The following is a 17362-nucleotide window of genomic DNA, read 5'->3' as shown; positions in this document are numbered from 1 at the left end:
CTCGGCCACAGTCCTCACCAACTGCGCGGCCTGGGCCGCCTCCACCTTGACGAAATTTTCAACCTTCGCCTGCAGTGCTGCCCGCTTCTCCTGCTCCTCCCTCAGGTTTGCCTTAAGCTCTTCAAACTTAGCCGCCCAATTCCCTTCCAGTTTTTGGACGGCTTCCCTGACGCCCTCGCACGACCTGCACGTGAAGCTAGACCCCACCGCTTCTGCTAAATTCTGGAATTCAGTCTCGTCGAGGAAGCACCAGCGCAGGCACTCGTCGCACTGCACTTGCTCCCCGTCCCCCGCGGCCTTCACGTTTTTCGATTTCATCGCTAGGCCTACGTCCCTAGGCCCGACGAGCAAGTTCGCCAAATCACTCACGCAAACCCGACCTCGACCGCTATCCCAAGCAAAAACAAAGAATTATCACTCCCTACTCCATGTAAGAATCCGAAGAGCTAGCTGAAAGAACTACCCCCTAGGCCTAACGGGGGAGCCGCCAGACCTAGACAAAGCCGGTACGTTTCCTACTCCTACCAAAAATTCAAAATTTGCGCCCCTACTCCATGCAAAAGAAAATACTTCAAAACACTAGCTAATAAAGATAAAAGAGTACTTAGCTACGAGCGAAGTCGCTGAAGCCTCGTCCACAGGAGCGTCCGCGAGCCACCACGCCTCGATTGATTTTTCGCCCTCTGTGGCCATTTGTTGAACTTGAGAGTGTGCGGGGCCGGTGTGTCTGCTGAATGACGCAAACATCTGGCTCATGTCTGGCTCGTCATTCGCCGGTTCGCCTGTCGCTAGGCAATGGAAGTAAGCCGCAAAGTTTAATTTAATTTATACGCAGATATCTTTAATTTTTCCGGGAAAGAATAAAAAAATAAAACAATTTCTGTTACTCTCATTTCACATTCTTCTGTTTTTCGATGCTCGCGACCCCAATTTGTCGATGTTAAAAGTATTGGCCTCGAGCTCCACCACTGGAAAAGCTGGCGCCACCGTCGGCGTGACGTGCTAGGAGGGATCACGTGGACATAGCGGCCGCGTCGGCTGCTTCGGGCGCGCCGAAGCTAGCTGAAAACGAGTTTAAATTCCCTCGTACGCTGCGGTCCTCATTTAGTGGCGAAATTTTCCCGCTTCGAGTGTCTCCTTAACAACGCTTGAAAGCACTACAATAGGTAGTGGCTGCCTTTGAAGGCGCGCAACATGGTATGCTCGGTGCCGCAGTGCCGGACGTACGCAACGGAGACCGGTGTCAGCCTTATTCACACGTAGCCGCAGGACAAGGAGCTGCGTGAAGCTTGGCTCGCGAAACATAAAACCGGCAAACAGTCATCGGCTACAACTCGGGTATGCAGCAAGCACAGACGCGAGGAAGATTTCTGCTACGGCGCCCGGTCTGCGATGTTCTGAAAACGCGCACTGAGACGCTCGCCCGAGTCCGCTGCCCGACTAATGTCATGACGGTTTGGTCTATGAACTTGTCGATGCTATAGATACTGGCAAGTTCAGTGGAGTGGAAAGGCAGCGGTAAGAAGCACATTTAAAAAAAGCATGGCATCCCTATTGAAAAATTTGTATGAGAAATTGAACGAGATGTATGCATGTCGCGCAGATTTGACGAGAAATTGAACGAGATGTATGCATGTCGCACAGATTTGACCAGAAATGAACGATATGAAATGCATATTGAACGAACTCTCATAGAATACGGGCGAGATCTGTATGATGTGCTACGAATACTTTTACGAAGTGCACGAGATTTATGCGATGTGCGATAAGAATGCATAGAACTGGTATGACATGTGTGCGATGAGTTGTGTAGACCTGACGAGATTATGTATGACGTGTGTGAGGTGGCGTGTGATGTGTACGCACTGTAGTCGTATGAGCAACTTGATCTTTGTAGATGACTATGAATTGCATAAAAAGTGTGTGCACTTAAGTCGTAGTGCATACAAAAGCTCATTAATGACAGTCAGATTTATGAGTTGTTCGTAGTAAATGCAAGAGCGTGATCAATGTGCTGTATGATCACATTGAATCATTGTGACACATATATACCAGCATAAACTACAGAGCAAATAAGACGTTCAGAGCTCAACTTCTGGAATTTCATCCCCATCAAAGCTGGTGTCGGTACTTTTGATGCAATGATTTTCACTTGGGGACATATTCTCGGATGAACACTTATGGCGATACTACTGCCTTTGCATGACGCATTCCTCGACCAGCCAGACATGTGTCAGCAAACCATCATTGGCTCTCTCTGAAAAAGAACTGAAATTTTTGCGCATGGCCTAACTTATCACAAAATGTATCGCTCTGATTGCTAATCTGTTCACGTGGCTGTGACTCATGTTCTCTGAGTGTATAAGTACGACCTGGTTTTCGACAATAAACAGTGTTAGAAGTTAGCGCTGTGTGTGCCCCTTTGTGTCTTCTCTTGTCCCGTCTTTGAAGATTCTCCCCTTGAAGATGCCTTACCAACAAGCCCACATTGCAACCCTCGTGGGCAGCCAGTGTGCACTGGATAGCGCAATGATATTGTGAAAAGCTATCAGCAGAGTTTGAATCCCTTGTTCAGAGTAGATCTGCCTAAGATTTTATTGCAATATAGGAGTCAGGTACCATAAAAGTTTCATAATAAAATGTTACATGTTTGTTTGTGCACGCAATAAAATAATCTGGAAATTTGATTATAGCACGTTGGAGATGCTTCAAACAAGGACGAGTTGGCAAAGTTTATTGCAAGCAGTTTGATCAGTGATAAATTATGTATGCACTTTGTCACATCCTAATAATATTGCTTGCATCAGAGATATCAGTAAGAGGTAGTATAAGGGCAAACTTGAACCTGCATATTTTCCAAATAGCCAAGTGCGTCAATCACAATACTGTCACATACAAATCTGCTAAGAGCATGTTAGTGCCTGTTTATGTCCAATTGTAGAAGGCAGGCATGCGATTGGCCATGCATGCCCACATATAAAAATAAAAAGCAGAACCACAAGACAGTGTAAATAGGTTGGTGAACAGATAGCCAAAATAGCAGTCAAAATTCATCGCACTTTGTCACAAATAAATAAATAAATATTGTAATTAAAGAACAATCCCTAAAAACGCCATGTGATCAATTGTGGTAATGATCACAGTTACTGCTGTGAAAAATTATTTGCACTAAGTGTTTCCCAACTTGATGAGAGAGCTTGACCTAGTAAAAAATCCTCATATGTGCACAGCAGTGGCAAAAAACGAGATGAGCGTCGCATCTTGGTGACCATTATCTCCCTACGTACTACACAAAACTGAATTTGAATTTAAAGGAGAAATGACAAAGCAGTTCGTGTGCCAATGATGGTTAAGCGCACTGCAATGCCTTGCCATGCGTTGAAAGCTGACCTCCAAGCAACCAAAATGTAAGTGACCCTACATTGAAGCAGCGTCTCTAAATGACGAACGTGTATCACATTCAGACTGCGATACATAGCGCAAAAAAATTACACAGGGACAAGGAGAACACAGGACGAGCGCTAACTTTCAACAATTGATTTATTGCAGCTGGTGAGTATATATATACTCACTGGGACGCCACTACAATAGAACACACTGAAGGGAAGGGGGAAAAGACAGTCATGTGACTATTATGCCCAAAAATTCAAGCTCTTTCCTTGATAAAAATATAGACGGCGTGCTAACGCACTCGTCACCTGCTCTGGCTATCTCAGCTGCTTCCACAATTTCCCTCGTAATCTTATTCTTGTGGCGATAGACAACAACAGTTCGTTCTAATAGCGGGAAGCATGGAGCCTTCGCGTCACATTTTCTACAATGGGCAGCCAGATGCGCATCTATTGCGATGCTCTCCACTTTGTTACTATGCTCCGCCAGACGCACGTTTAAACATCTGAGTATATATATACTCACCAGCTGCAATAAATCAATTGTTGAAAGTTAGCGCTCGTCCTGTGTTGTGCTTGTCCCTGTGTAATTTTTTTGCGCTATGTATCCCAGTCTGAATGCATCCCACCAACACGCCCTAACTTCTTCCTTGCTAAAGTGTATCACATCCTGGCATTCGCGGACGCAGTCACCAAATGAAAAACACCTTTGCAAATCGCAATAACGACGAATGTCACACGCGTGCGCACACAGACAGAATGCGAGCAGTTTCCGAAAGCACTCGCGAAAGACTGTACGGACGTTCCTACGCGTTCCACGCATATCAGAAGCGCGCGCGCGCACACACACGCGCACGCACACACACACACACACACGCACAAAAGGCGAGCAGTTTCCGGAAGCACTCGCCAAAGACGGCACGGATGTTTTTACAAAAAAAAAAAATTACCGACGATTACGTTACTTCCTAATGCGAAATTTGAGCGCAGCAAATAAGCTGTTTCACCTTTTCGATAGATTGAGGCAAAGAAATCGAGCAACACATGTATGCGCTATCACAGAATTTCTTTTTTTTATTTTTCACACGTATTCCTTTAACAAAGACTCCACTAACAGTTCTTGACAGTCATGAAGGAAGCTTTGTGGTCGGAGAAATAGACTGATATATGTTCGACTTGGTACACCAATGCTTGATTCTCAAAGACGAGATCTATACAAGTGCCTCGCGAGGTTGTCACAGCCGTGGGACGCGTTACGAGCGAGAGGAACGGGATGTTCTCCCGCATAAGTGTTAGGAAATTGCTGTTTGTCTTTATGTCAACATTAAAGTCCCCCACTACTAACATCGGTGTGGATCGATGGACGGTTAATGCGAGTTGCAGCAAACGGATTGTCTGTAAACTGTCGCCGGAAAGCATTTGTTGCACCCTGACTGTTTGCGAGCCTTTGTTTGCGTTTGGCCTCGGCCTCGGCCGCGCGAACGGTAGAGTCTTCTCTGCGACGGCGATGAGCTTCTGCTTCAGCCTCGCTTACTGCTGGTTGCTCTCGACGGCGGCGATGAGCCTCCGCTTCGGCGGTGCGAACGGCAGGGCATAGCCTCCTATATTTTTCATGCCCGCGCAATGGTGCCGCGGAGACCGTCCATTGCCCTCTCCTTTCCTCCTCGATTTACGCCTCGGCTCTCCGCGAGAGGCGCTCACACCCCATACTACCTAAAATGCTGCCCTCACATGCCAGACCGAGCTACGCGTCGAGGCCCATCGAAGCACCCTAACCGATCCGTCAAGCAAGAGTTGTGCGATTTCCGTCGTGTTGGTTGCAGGTAAGCGTATGCGTTTTGCAACAGCAGCATGTTTATATACATATTTTCTTGAAATATCAGGGATGCATGACCGAACTTGTAAGCAGTGTACATAAATGAAAGGAACGTTTGTTTACTAGATTTTCCGCGACCACGTGTTAGTTGTTGGCGTTGTTGCAACGTGTATTGCTTTACTAGTGTAAGATCAGTGATTTACGATGCACAGTTCTTATCGTTTCCTTGCGTTACTTTCTTTTTGATACCCAATCAGTTCTCTATCTGCAGTGTGGAATCGGTTGTGGTGTCCTGCGCCCGACAAGATGCCGTACTGCTGTGTGCCACGCTGCAAGTCATCCAGTAAACAACGGACGCCGGGCATATCGTTCCACGAAATACCAAGTGATCCGGAACTGTGCGCAAAATGGCTGAAAGTCATTTCTCGTGAAAACTGGGTGCCGAATACGACGTCGTGCTATTCTACTGTATGCAGCCGACACTTCAGTTCCTCTGACTTTAAGGAAGGTTGCAAAATTCGGAAACTTAAGAAAGATGCTATTCCCAGCATTTTCGAAGAATATCCGGCGTACTTGCAGCCTCCTAAAAAAAGAGAGAGAAGCTACGCGTCAGTGAAAAAGCGCGAGGCTGCTGCGCTAGCCAACCCACCACCGCCGAAGCGACGAGCAGTCATTGATGACAACCAAATGGAGTCGTGTCCGCATCCGCTCTACGAATTGCCGGTTGTCGACGTCGTCTTTGAAGATTTGTCACCTGTGGACTGCACCGCTACCGAACCGTTGCCACCCGTGAAAAACGGCGCTAGCGAGCGCTGCATCACCGCGACTTTGCAGATGGACAGAGCAGTGCAGGTGTCCTCACAATTCTCGGTTTCGACAGTGGACAAACGAAAGTGGAGACGCAAAGAACGAGACTTAAACGCGCATATTCAGCGGCTCAAGAATACCGTCGACAATTATAAACAAGAAATACAAAAGCTCAAGGAAGAGTGCTTTGTTCATGCATTCCTCCAAGTTGTCGAGAAAGCGAAGGAGAAAGACTTGGCTGCGTCAGTATTAGTAGAACAAGTTAAGAATTTCGGGAAAACGAAACCAACGTGGTCTGATCTGACAGTGCGCCATGCTGTAGTTTTACGTAACCTCTCGACTCGCGCATACGAGCACATAAGGATTACAGGCATTCTCCGGCTGCCCAGTCGAAGCACCCTGGAGCGTTTTATGGGCACATCACGTGGCGAAGTCGGCGTGACGGAACTCGCGAAGCAAAGGCTGTCAACCGAGCTCGCTTCTCATCCCTGATCGCAAGCCAGAGCGTGCTCTTTAATTGTCGACGAAATGCGCGTGAAACAGAGGCTACTTTACCATAAACAAAGGGACGCCTTCATCGGTGAAGTAGACTATGGTGGGAGCTTTCCTAAGGAAACAACAAATGAGCCTGTGCTAGCCAACTCACTTCTGTGCTTCGTCCTCAACGGCCTTTCAGTTTCGTTTAAAATACCCGTGGCATACTTTTTCACGAGAAATTGCACTGGCCGCGAGCTGCACACGCTCATGCGACACGTCCTGAATGAAGTTGAAAACATAGGATTTTTCATCGTGCGCATTGTCACCGACAACCACAAAATCAATGTCTTAGCGTTCCAACTTCTATGCAACGGAAGCCTCACGCATTGCATTGAGCACCCAGGAACACCGAATCGAAAGCTTTTCTTAGCATTCGATCAGTGCCACTTGGTCAAAAACGTGCGCTCGCAGTTTTTATCGCGTGACATTGGAAAAGGCGGCGAAATAACGGCGAACCACTTGAAGAGCCTCTACAAAATGCAGCAAGGCAGCCTTGTAAAGCCAGTTAGATTTCTAACGAGAAAACACGTGTTCCCCACAAACATCGAAAAAATGAACGTAAAAAGAGCAATCCAAGTTTTGTCTCCTGCGGTGACAGCGGCATTGAAGCTCCTGCAAGAGCAAGCGGGCCACACATGCGACGCAAGTTTCGCGGGTGTCGGACCGACCGTTGAATTCATGAACACCGTGCACCGCTGGTTCATGCTCATGGACGTGAGCAATTGTACCCAGCACATACACCAGAACAATGCCGATTGCAAGCAGTTCGAATTTACAAGCGATGAACGGTTAATCTGGCTTGAAACAAGCTTCCTCGACTACCTGGCCGATCTCAAAAGCCAGTGCCTGGCGAAGAACTTCTTAACCAAGGAGACTTACGAAGGCCTGGTGATGACAACTCGTTCAAATGTTGAGTGCATTCGATATCTTCTTGAAGAGATGCGCTTTCACTTTGTTTTAACGAGAAAAATGTCGTCTGACCCAATCGAGTCGTTTTTTGGCTGGCTGAGGAAGTCAGCAGGGTCAAATGATCAAACGGATGCCCGAGCTGTTCTGTAAGGTATTGAGAAGACTCTGAAGACTGGCATCGCGTCGGCGGCTGGTACGAGCAACGTAATGGCAGCAGAAGGCAGCGATTACTTGTCAACGCTGCCGCAACAGAAAAACACAAGGGAAGGAACCAGCGAGGAATTCCCTGCAGATGCATGTAGAGAGCTCACAGAGCGACTCAAGCGAGGACAGCCTCTGCTTCCTACTCCAGATGTCGCAGCATTGGCTATGGTCGGCGGCTACTTGGCAAGAGTTGTACAAGAAAATATCAATTGCGAGGAGTGCGTCAGCCTGTTAAAAAAGCCAAACGCCTCGGCGCCCTCGGACTCGCTGATAAAGCACCAAGACCGCGGTGGACTCATCTACCCATCGGGACAACTTTTAGCGGTTCTCTACGCATTAGAGAAATTTATCGGCGTTCTTCTCGCAAGAAGAAGGCACATGAATCAGCCTTTGAAGGAGGCTGTGAGTAATGCCGCTGCAATACTCCGCGAGCACAAAACTTTGATGTGCTCGACGCCAGGACACCAAGAGAACCTGCTGCAACTGTTGCTGACAAAGTTTTTTCGCCCAATATTCACAAATTTTGCAATGAAGGCGACAGACAAACACGACATGGCTAAAGTGTTTGAAATAAAACCGCTGTCACGAAAGACCCTCAAACTGTGAGCTTTCATCTCACAGTTCGGCGCTTTTTGGTGAAGGGCTGGCTCTCCACAACATGTTTTGTGTTGCTTACTTCCACTGTACATTGTGTACGAACATCAATTTAACGTGCGATTATATTTTATAATTCCATCTCAAATACGAACGCCAAACTTGTCTCCACGAGCGCGTGCGCAAGCGGCGGCGTCGCGTCGTCTGCTCTGGGACAGGGTATGGGAAGGCAGCGTGGTCTGGTGGCGGGCGCATGAACTAGGCGGTACGGACGGCGCGCTTTGTTCCCCCACTCAGTGAGCGGGCATGAAAAAATATAGGAGGCTATGGGCAGGGTCTTCTCGGCGGCGGCGATGAGCTTCTGCTTCAGCCTCGCTTTTACTGCTGGTTGCTCTCGACGGCGGCGATGAGCCTCCGCTTCGGCGGCGCGAACTGCAGGGTCTTCTCGGCGGCGGCGATGGGCTTCTGCTTCAGCCTCGCTTATGCCCCGTTCACACTCTGCTGGTTGCTCTCGACGGCGCGAACGGCAGGGTCTTCTCGGCGGCGGCGCTTAGCCTCTGCTTCGGCGACGCGTACTCCTGGATCATCTCGACGGCGGCGACGGTAAGCTTCTGCTTCGGCGGCACGCACCTCTGGATTCTGACGGCGACGGCGCTGGGCCTCTGCTCTGGCAGCTCGTTTAGCAGCAGCAGCAGCAGCAGCAGCAGACGGAGGACTTCCATCGGTCGTCTCGCTCATGGCTCAGAAAGAACTGGCAGATAATTTCGCAGTGGCGAACGGCAGCGGCAATTTCGGCTCGGGCGGTGCACATATACAGATCCGCCGCCACCGATCTGGCTCTCTGATTGCCACCGCACAGGGCGAACGGCAGCGGCAATTTCGGCTCGGGCGGTGCACATATACAGATCCGCCGCCACCGATCTGGCTCTCTGATTGCCACCGCACAGGGGTTGCATTGGAGGAGGAGCGAAGAAAGGAATTAAGTTCGAGCCGGCGCTTTGACAACCGGAGACTCGCAGGAAGAGGGGGGCGGCGTGTACACCCAGCGGCAAACGATGGGGGCAGAAGCGCGCGCAGCAAGCGGACAACACGATAAAGGGAGGAGGGAAGAGATAGCAGCGACTGACTGATGCCGCTGACGCCGATAGTTAAGTCAACCCCAGCTGCGGAGTTGGTTTCAGGGACAACGCCGCCGATGCCGACACAAACAATATGATACCCTCGCTTCCGCAGCGCTAAGAACCAGGTCTAGCCGTGGGAAGGTGGTCACGTATTCGTCGACGTGCCGGGGCCTACGTGAAATAACCGGCGCGTCGGCAACTGAAGAGCACCCTATCCGCCACACAAGAACAGGGGGGGGGGGACCCTTTCCTCCTCTTTCTGCATGGCGGCGACGGTGTTCTATGCAGTCACGTTATCTTGACTCTCTAGCGGCGTCAGCGGCATCCAGCGGTATCAGTCGGTCGCTGCTAGCGCTGGGGGGATGAAAGGGGGGCGGAGCTGGTTACGAGGCCGACGACAACGCCGACGACGACGCGAAACCCAGGAACGGACGCCAAAGAGCGGCGCTCTAAAAGCAAATCCCGCCGGCGTGGCACCATTTCCCGATGCACAAACAGCACCACTCATTAACAGTACACATTCGTAGAACGGCGCACAGCAAGCCGGAACAAAGCGCACACCAATCGACGCCAAATCCGTCGTCGATTACGCCGCTGAGAAACACGAACACCTTCTAACATTCACAAACCAAACGACGATGTGCTGCGAACTTCAAACAGATTTTACGGCCCTGTCCGCTTGATAGGGCTGCTCCACAGGCTGTCCTCGCTGTTGAAAGCAATGTCAGCAAAGTTGTTGAAAAAGGCCGCCTAAAACACGCAAAAAACATGGAAATAATACGCCTCTACTACCCACGCTACCCATGCGTTCACAGTTACCAGAACCACAGACGGCGAAGTAAACAGTAAAGACGTCATTTCCCTTCATTTCGGACCGAGCCTTAAAGTAGTTTCGACCACGACCTACTGGAACTCCAGACCTGCACAGATATCCGGCTTCTATGGGAGCAGCTTGCGCCCACTTTCGTTCAACCGACTGCCGTAGGTGGCGCTTTTATAACCTGTTCGTCTGCTACGCGGTGGGCGGCTGTGCGGCGTTGTAATTAGTACGGCAGCTGTTGTGTTGCGACGAACTGCTTCTCTAGTTGACGATTTTTGCTAACACAGTGACACAGATGTCACAAGGCTTTGATCGGTCACTTGGCTCCAAAAGTTGACTCACCGAACCTAAAAATGTCGGAGCGTGTAGTCCGCTGCTCTCTAAAATAGCGTTAAATAGCCGCTCCCACTGCCTTTTTCAAGGAGATTATTATAAATCGCATTGTGTATAGAGTTCGCAACGTACCCAAAAGTTTCATTGTACACGTTGTAAAATTCGCGTCTGCGCTCTTTAGAAACTTGAAGCCACCGTAATGTTCGACGACAGAACGATTACCACTCATTTTAACTCTTAAAAGTTGTCCGTGAATGCGTCACGAGTTCAAAAAGGGAATTACGCACACAGCTTCACTGCGTACGTATCTTCAGCACCACCGTTATGCTGCCGCCGTACTACGCGGAAAAGCTAGCTTTACAGTTTGAAAAGAGTTCCGTGAAACGATTTTTAAGGCCTGCACTGCAGCACGTACGTTTTAAAGCACTGGGATCGCTTAATTTTTTGCAAGCTTTCTACTGAGCTAGACATCCAACGATATTAAAAACAAGATATGCTCACATTCCCTTGAAACAGAATCGATCAGACTATTGCACATATCGGGTGGAGGACTTACTAGTGAATACTTTTACTATACTTTTACCAGATCACCTTCCTTTCACTACGGCACACAGTAGTAAACCCTAATGTCATCTACGACATTAGGCTGTCTGTAATCAACTAAAGAAAGCTAGATTATCCTATGAATCTTTTTAAACAATTTTTCTAGTCTCTTAAGGAGGCTAGGAAAGGGAAATTTATGCCGTTGATCTAGCATTGCAGCGGCCACCTATGCTCGTTGTTTACATTTCTTGCACCGCTCATCCTCTTCTAGTTTCACTATTCAAACGCAAAGCATTCGCAAATATGTCTTCTTTTGTATATTTGTGAATTTATTTATTTACCGCCAAAACAAGCGCTTTGTGCCTGCCGAAATGGCAAGACAAGCGCTGAACAGATCGCAGAAGCAGACGACAGCGAACAGGTTATGACTAGCGCCACTCTGCTCGTACGTTCTTTCCCTAGCGGCAAAAGGGGCGAACTAGACCAGGCGTGCTGGAGGAGGGAGATCTGTGCAGGTCTGTAGTTCAGTAGGTCGTGGTTTCGACTCTTCCTTTCGAGCAGGGCGCGACTTGTTCCGGGGACTGTGAGGGCGCTGCGGTCGAGCTCTGCACCAAGTGAGCGGCGCTGCTCTGCTGACATGTGCACGTTACATGCGGGTGTTTGCGCTTCTTCTGCTGTAGCCGATTTTATTTTCTCATTGCGTGTGCCTTGTCACTGTCCTCGGGCATGTGGCTGGCGGTCGAGGTCTTTTGCGTCCGGTCCAAGTTTTGCGCTCATGGAGACGCGAGTACCGGCGACGTGTGGGTCACCAAGCGTCGTGTGCACTTTGGTTTGTAGGCCCACCTTTTTTTCCATCTCACTCCTTTCTTCGGACGTGCACCCTCAGGTATGATGTCTGTAGAATATTATACTTCAGCTTAAACAACAATAGAAAGAAATGACGGCTGCTTTATTCAGCGAGCACCATGTAAATGCCGAGTGCCGCGACTAACAACCATAACTGTGCCAGGCTATAGCAGACGACGCTCGGATGCTTGGCGCGGAGGTCGATGGCAGTGCCGCGGTGGCGGGAACGGCAGCGGGCTGCATGGTGAAAGAAGATCTATAGACGTTGTTGCGCCGGGCGGCCGATGTGGTGCTGATCGTTTGATGATATTTACGCGGTGCTTAGGGAACATGTGCTCCTTTTTTGTGTGAATTAACGATCACTAAGCCCTGGGGCCTGTGCAACGCTATTAGCTCGCTGTATGTTTCTTGCGGTGCGCCGTTGTTGATTATCGTAGTGGTCAATTCACGCTTCTTTGTCCCCGGCTCATGAGAAGGGAAGCTGTTATACTCTCGTCGCTCCCGCATCGGGTCACAGTGCACGGAAGAATGTGTTGATAGTTGTGCTATCGCGTGCTGTAGTTCACCGCAATTCAATATTACGCTGGACGGACTGTTTGTGCAGTCGATGCGGCGTGAACGGACACGAAGGAGCGCTCGCCTCGAAAGGTAAGTCCGACGCCTGGCGCATTCTTATGGTTCATGTAGTGTACCTTGTCATGCGCAGCAGAAGATGATTAGTACAGCTACAAGAGCAATAACAGTGATTCCCAAATGTTCGTTCGATATCGGAGTGCACATTTAACAAAAGGTTTCACGAAAATTACCCCGAGATTAATGTTGCTAAGAGCTTCATCTATTGTTTTTCTTTTTGTTATGAAGTATGCTAGCGCCGGGTCATCGCTTGGTCTGAACGGGCACAAAAATTCAAGCAGGAAATGTCACTGCTTCTGTACGTAATTTCTTAGCAAGAAATCATATAGACAATTCTAGAAGTACGTTGATGTTTTGCGCAAATGCTTTCACAGCTAACGTTAACGCGCGACGGCATCCAAATGATCTGACTCGTGAGAAGATTTTAGCTTGTATGCAAACTTTGATGCTTATAGATTGTCGCCAAGGCAACCTGTATTTCTTGTGTTTAGTGTTCTGTTTGTTTTCGTGCCTTTGACACGTTGAATAACCGCCTGTGATGTAAGAATGAAATATTTAATTTCTCTAAGCGGATGCAGCTTCTGTAGCTGGCTGTACGAGAGCTTTCCACAATTTGACGCGATGTTGTCAAATCACAAGTTTGCAGTTTCAGCAGTGATTACAATAAGCTGAACATTTATTGTTTAGGGATGTCACAATTTCCTGAGACGGAGGCATCTCTGCACCACATAGGCTGCGGCACTATGCAGCTTGAACAGCAAGACAAAGGATCTGATCTGCCTGCTTTGACAAGGTACGTACTAAACGGTCACAGCCATTTATGTGTTCTAGGTTCTGTTCATGTATTTGGTACCTGTCAACTTTTCTGAGTCTCATGCAATTTATAAATTCGTGCTATTCTACAATTTTACTAATGTTCCATTAAGTAATGAGAATGAAGTTCTATTAGTGAAGATGTTCTAAAGCTGTTGAGAAATGGGGTGGCATAGGATTGCGAAAATGCACGAAAGAAATAGTCCTGGCGCTTTGCTTTCTTAATTGCTAGCAATGAAAAATCCCTAATAAAAATAGCAGAGGGACACTTGCTTTAGGTAAGTTTATTAAGATACATTCCAGAAGCAGGCTAAGTTTGCAGCAACAAAAGCACTGAGAAAAACTCACTGATCTAAAAACTGCTTTTCCAAGTGTGCTGCTTGTGTACAGCGTGTCAAGGTAAATAATGGTTAATAACGTATGCATAGAAAAGTGTGGATGCTGAGAGAAAGCTTTAGGAAAGTGCGTGCTGTCTTTCCAACACAGGATTTCTGTCTAGAATTTTTGTAAAATATGAAGTGCACAGGCTGGCAAACAATGTTCAGCACTTTTGCTTTAGATTTTAATGTAGCCAGTTCATTATGTGTCCCTAGTATAGCTTAGCGTCAAGCTTGAAGCTGATCTCTGATGTCACATCAGTTGCAGGATGCAATAACGTGGTATCACAAACTGCTTGTTACGCATGTCAGTCAACCTGGTGCAGTTGTCACAGGTGAGAGTATAACAAAGCTGCGCATTCTTTGCCCTTCTGCACATGATGTGGGATAGAGTTTGAACTATGCTATAGTGGCACCATCTCCCTCACCTTCTCTTCCTCATTATTCTGTCAACTTGCAATAATATGCACAACTTTTAGAGGCTTTACGGTGTTGTCTGCTGAACTTGGCTGATGTGAATTTCAGTAGTTTGGGGTAGCCTCAAAGCTATGCTCTACTTTTCATGCATTTTAAAATGGTCAATTTGACATATGTGATTGGCTGTGGCATTCTGAGAGAAACAAGGCCTTTTGTGAATAATGCATATATGCATTATTAGCATTTTCTAATACTCTTTCAAGAAGCAGCCTATAGGCTGCTCCCCGAAGAAGTGACCACCTTTGCTTACGCTACGTGGCAGTCTGGTCCGGTTTACTTAACCTGTCTGCCATCTATGCTCGAGGAGGAGGAGAGAAGCAAAAAAAGGGACCTTCGATTTATGTTTTTGCACAGATGGCTCATACATTGCACTTTTCTTATCTCGCAGGCTTTGTTAGCTCAGAGCTTTCTATGGGCGAATATCAGCATTTCATTCCTATTTATACCTAATAAGAATTACTTTGTTCACAGTGTCACTTTTTATATTATACTTTCGTGAGACTAAGCTCACTTGTTTTAATGCAAGTGTGGCTGGGCCTGCAGAAAGAGTAAGCAGACTACTGTGTTGCTGATCAGTGCTGATCTCCACGTCCAAGCTGGTCCCACAACATCCAGGCACCACTGTGCTTTGCTTCATTGACAAGGTAATATGATATAGACACCTTGCACCTCAGTATCAGTTTTGAGAAATATGCTAAGACACAAGGGTTGGCCTTGGTGATAAATACACTCGTGTTCTTTTTTTTTAAGCGTTCTTCTTGCAGTGTTCCTCATGTACATGTTTTCAGAGGATGCTTAAATGCAAACTGCCATGGAACTTGTTTATGCCTTAAAGTAGCACTCTTTCACCAAGAAAAACGCCTTATTTAATGCACAAGTGATAAGAAAGGTGAGGAGGTGACAGGACATAACAGTCTAACAGCCATCCAATTTTACTGCTTGCACAGCAATATAAAGTGAGAGGTGAAAGGGCAAGAACAGATAAATCGACAATGTATGTTGCTCACACAACTGCGAAAAGGAGCATGGCTACTATGACACTTGTTTTACAATGATAAATAAGCAGTCTTGCTATCTGATAATCTACTGGAGGGCGAGCCAACTCGCAGATTCTCTGTCACACATATAAGGAAAGGCTCACAAATCTTGCCAGCCCTATGCTCGTAACACATTGCCACAGTTGCATAGTTTTCAAACAAAATAATGCAAGTGAGCTTTGCACTACCCAGTGACCACCAAATGACCTGAGCATTCAGTTAACATGGTTGCAGATCCAGTCATTTATACATTGGCCTGTTTTGCCGACGTGGTGTCTACTGCACGACAATGGTATTTATTATCCAACAACACCCTTGTGCTCTACGTACTCTTTCTTGCGTGCTTTTTTTCACAGGTAGTGGAAGATTACTTGATTCCAGAACAATTTGGTTTGTTCTGCACATGATGGTGAACTTTCCAGTCTTATATTAAACATGGAATTGGGTAGGAAGATGTGGTATTTTTTATAGTGCCCTGGTGCATTCAGATTGTGCAGAGGCTTCAAGCTTGTATTGACAGAAATTGGGATGAAGCCATAAGAGGAGAATTGTAAAAGTGTAACGAAAGCCTCCTGATAGATATGCTGAGTTGTGCTGCTGTGGACACTTATTGGTTATCCCTACTGGGTAACGCTGTTAGGGTTATGGATGCTTTTACATTGTAGGGCCTACAAGATGGCTAGCATTACGGAACACATTAAAACAACTGTTGGGATGCATGTCGTGCTATGGTATCATAATTGGCCCACAAAGTGACCACCTTTGCTTACACTATGTGGCAATCTGGTCCAGTTTACTTAACCTGACTGCCATCTATGCATGAGGAGGAGAAGGGACTAAAAAATGAAGGGACCTTTGATTAATGTTCTTGTACAGATGGCCCATACATTGCATTTTTCTTATCTTGCAGGCTTTGTTACTTAAAGCTTTCTACAGCCGAATATCAGCATTTCATACCTAATAAGTATTGCTTTGTTCACAGTGTCACTTTCTATATTTACTGTATTTACTCTCATAATGATCGCACTCACGTAATGATCGCAACCCTGAATTTTGTCGTCCAAATTCGATTTTTTTTTATTTCCTGTGTAATGATTGCACCCCTAACTTGCTGCAGCGATATGTCATGTGCCATGTCTAGCTATTGATGATCGCGTTTACCATCTGTCGAATGCTACGCGAACAACTCTTCAAGATAAACCAAGCGGTCTGCATGCACTAAACATTTTTAAGCAGATGCTCGTTTTCATTCCTTTCATCACTTTCCGCACTTCCATGACAAAAAAGCTACAACCAAAATTGCCTTTATTGTAGGCTTTGTAATGGTGGTCAACAACAACAAAAAAGATGCCTTTCGATTCTTCTCATCTGCACTCGTAGGCACGCAAGAAATCACAAGCGGCAACGATAGCAGCCACGTTTACACTGATACGTTAGAAGTGTACCCTATCCATACGCCTACACTTGTAACACAGCTAAGATATTTGCCCACCCTTAGCAGAAACCTGCTGTATTAGGATAGTAGTGAAGACAAATGCCGTAGTTTCCGCAGCATGCCCGCCGTGTCTTTCTATGTCACTGGCAGCTAAGCGTGCCCATCTGTTTCTGCCCCCTCATAGTGGACATGGCGACGTTATTGCCACAAACTTACCGATATTATTCATTACTGATATGGAAGAAACTTTCAATGCAAGTAATGTACTCGAGAGAAAAAAAAAATCGCGTTTGGCGCATTTGGTGTGTTCAGCTTGCTACGCCAGCCGCCACTTTTGTTTCCGTGTCCCGCACTACATACAGTGCCAGCCACCTATTTGTTGCCCTGTTGCCATCCCGCAGCAAACGCGGGATGAAAAAAATTCTTTTTGCGGGAAATTTAACCGGCCTAATGATCACACACCTGATTTTGCGACCATTATTTTGCAAGAAAGTGCGATCATTATGCGAGTAAATACAGTACTCTTGTGGCACCTAGCTCACTTGTTTTATTGCAGGTGTGGCTGGGCCTGCAGAAAAGCTGTAAGCAGACTGCAGTGTTGCTGATCAGTGCTGATCTCCACGTCCGAGCTGGTCCCACAACATCCAGGCACCACTGTGCTTTCACAAGGT

The 17362-nt window shown here is 47.2% G+C and overlaps 1 protein-coding gene across 7 annotated transcripts in view; it reads left to right on the top strand.

Annotated features, from left to right (window-relative positions):
- The first annotated feature begins 12159 nt into the window (after positions 1 to 12159).
- Positions 12160 to 17362, top strand: part of LOC139053411 (uncharacterized) — a 62302-nt gene continuing 57099 nt past the window's right edge. For 4 of the 7 annotated variants that reach the window (XR_011510462.1, XR_011510458.1, XM_070530430.1 and 1 more), the window contains exons 1-4: positions 12160 to 12567; positions 13240 to 13345; positions 14746 to 14863; positions 17248 to 17360. The gene's annotated coding sequence lies outside the window, so the exon portion shown is untranslated. Of the gene's footprint in view, positions 12568 to 13239; positions 13346 to 13790; positions 14078 to 14745; positions 14864 to 17247; positions 17361 to 17362 lie in introns of those variants that run through there. The other 3 variants (XR_011510459.1, XR_011510461.1, XR_011510460.1) reach the window with 3 other exon arrangements.

Source organism: Dermacentor albipictus, unplaced genomic scaffold, assembly GCF_038994185.2.
Source record: "Dermacentor albipictus isolate Rhodes 1998 colony unplaced genomic scaffold, USDA_Dalb.pri_finalv2 scaffold_116, whole genome shotgun sequence".
Taxonomy (NCBI): Eukaryota; Metazoa; Arthropoda; class Arachnida; order Ixodida; family Ixodidae; genus Dermacentor; species Dermacentor albipictus.
Note: the sequence above shows the minus strand (reverse complement) of the source record. Positions and strands in the feature narration are given on the sequence as shown.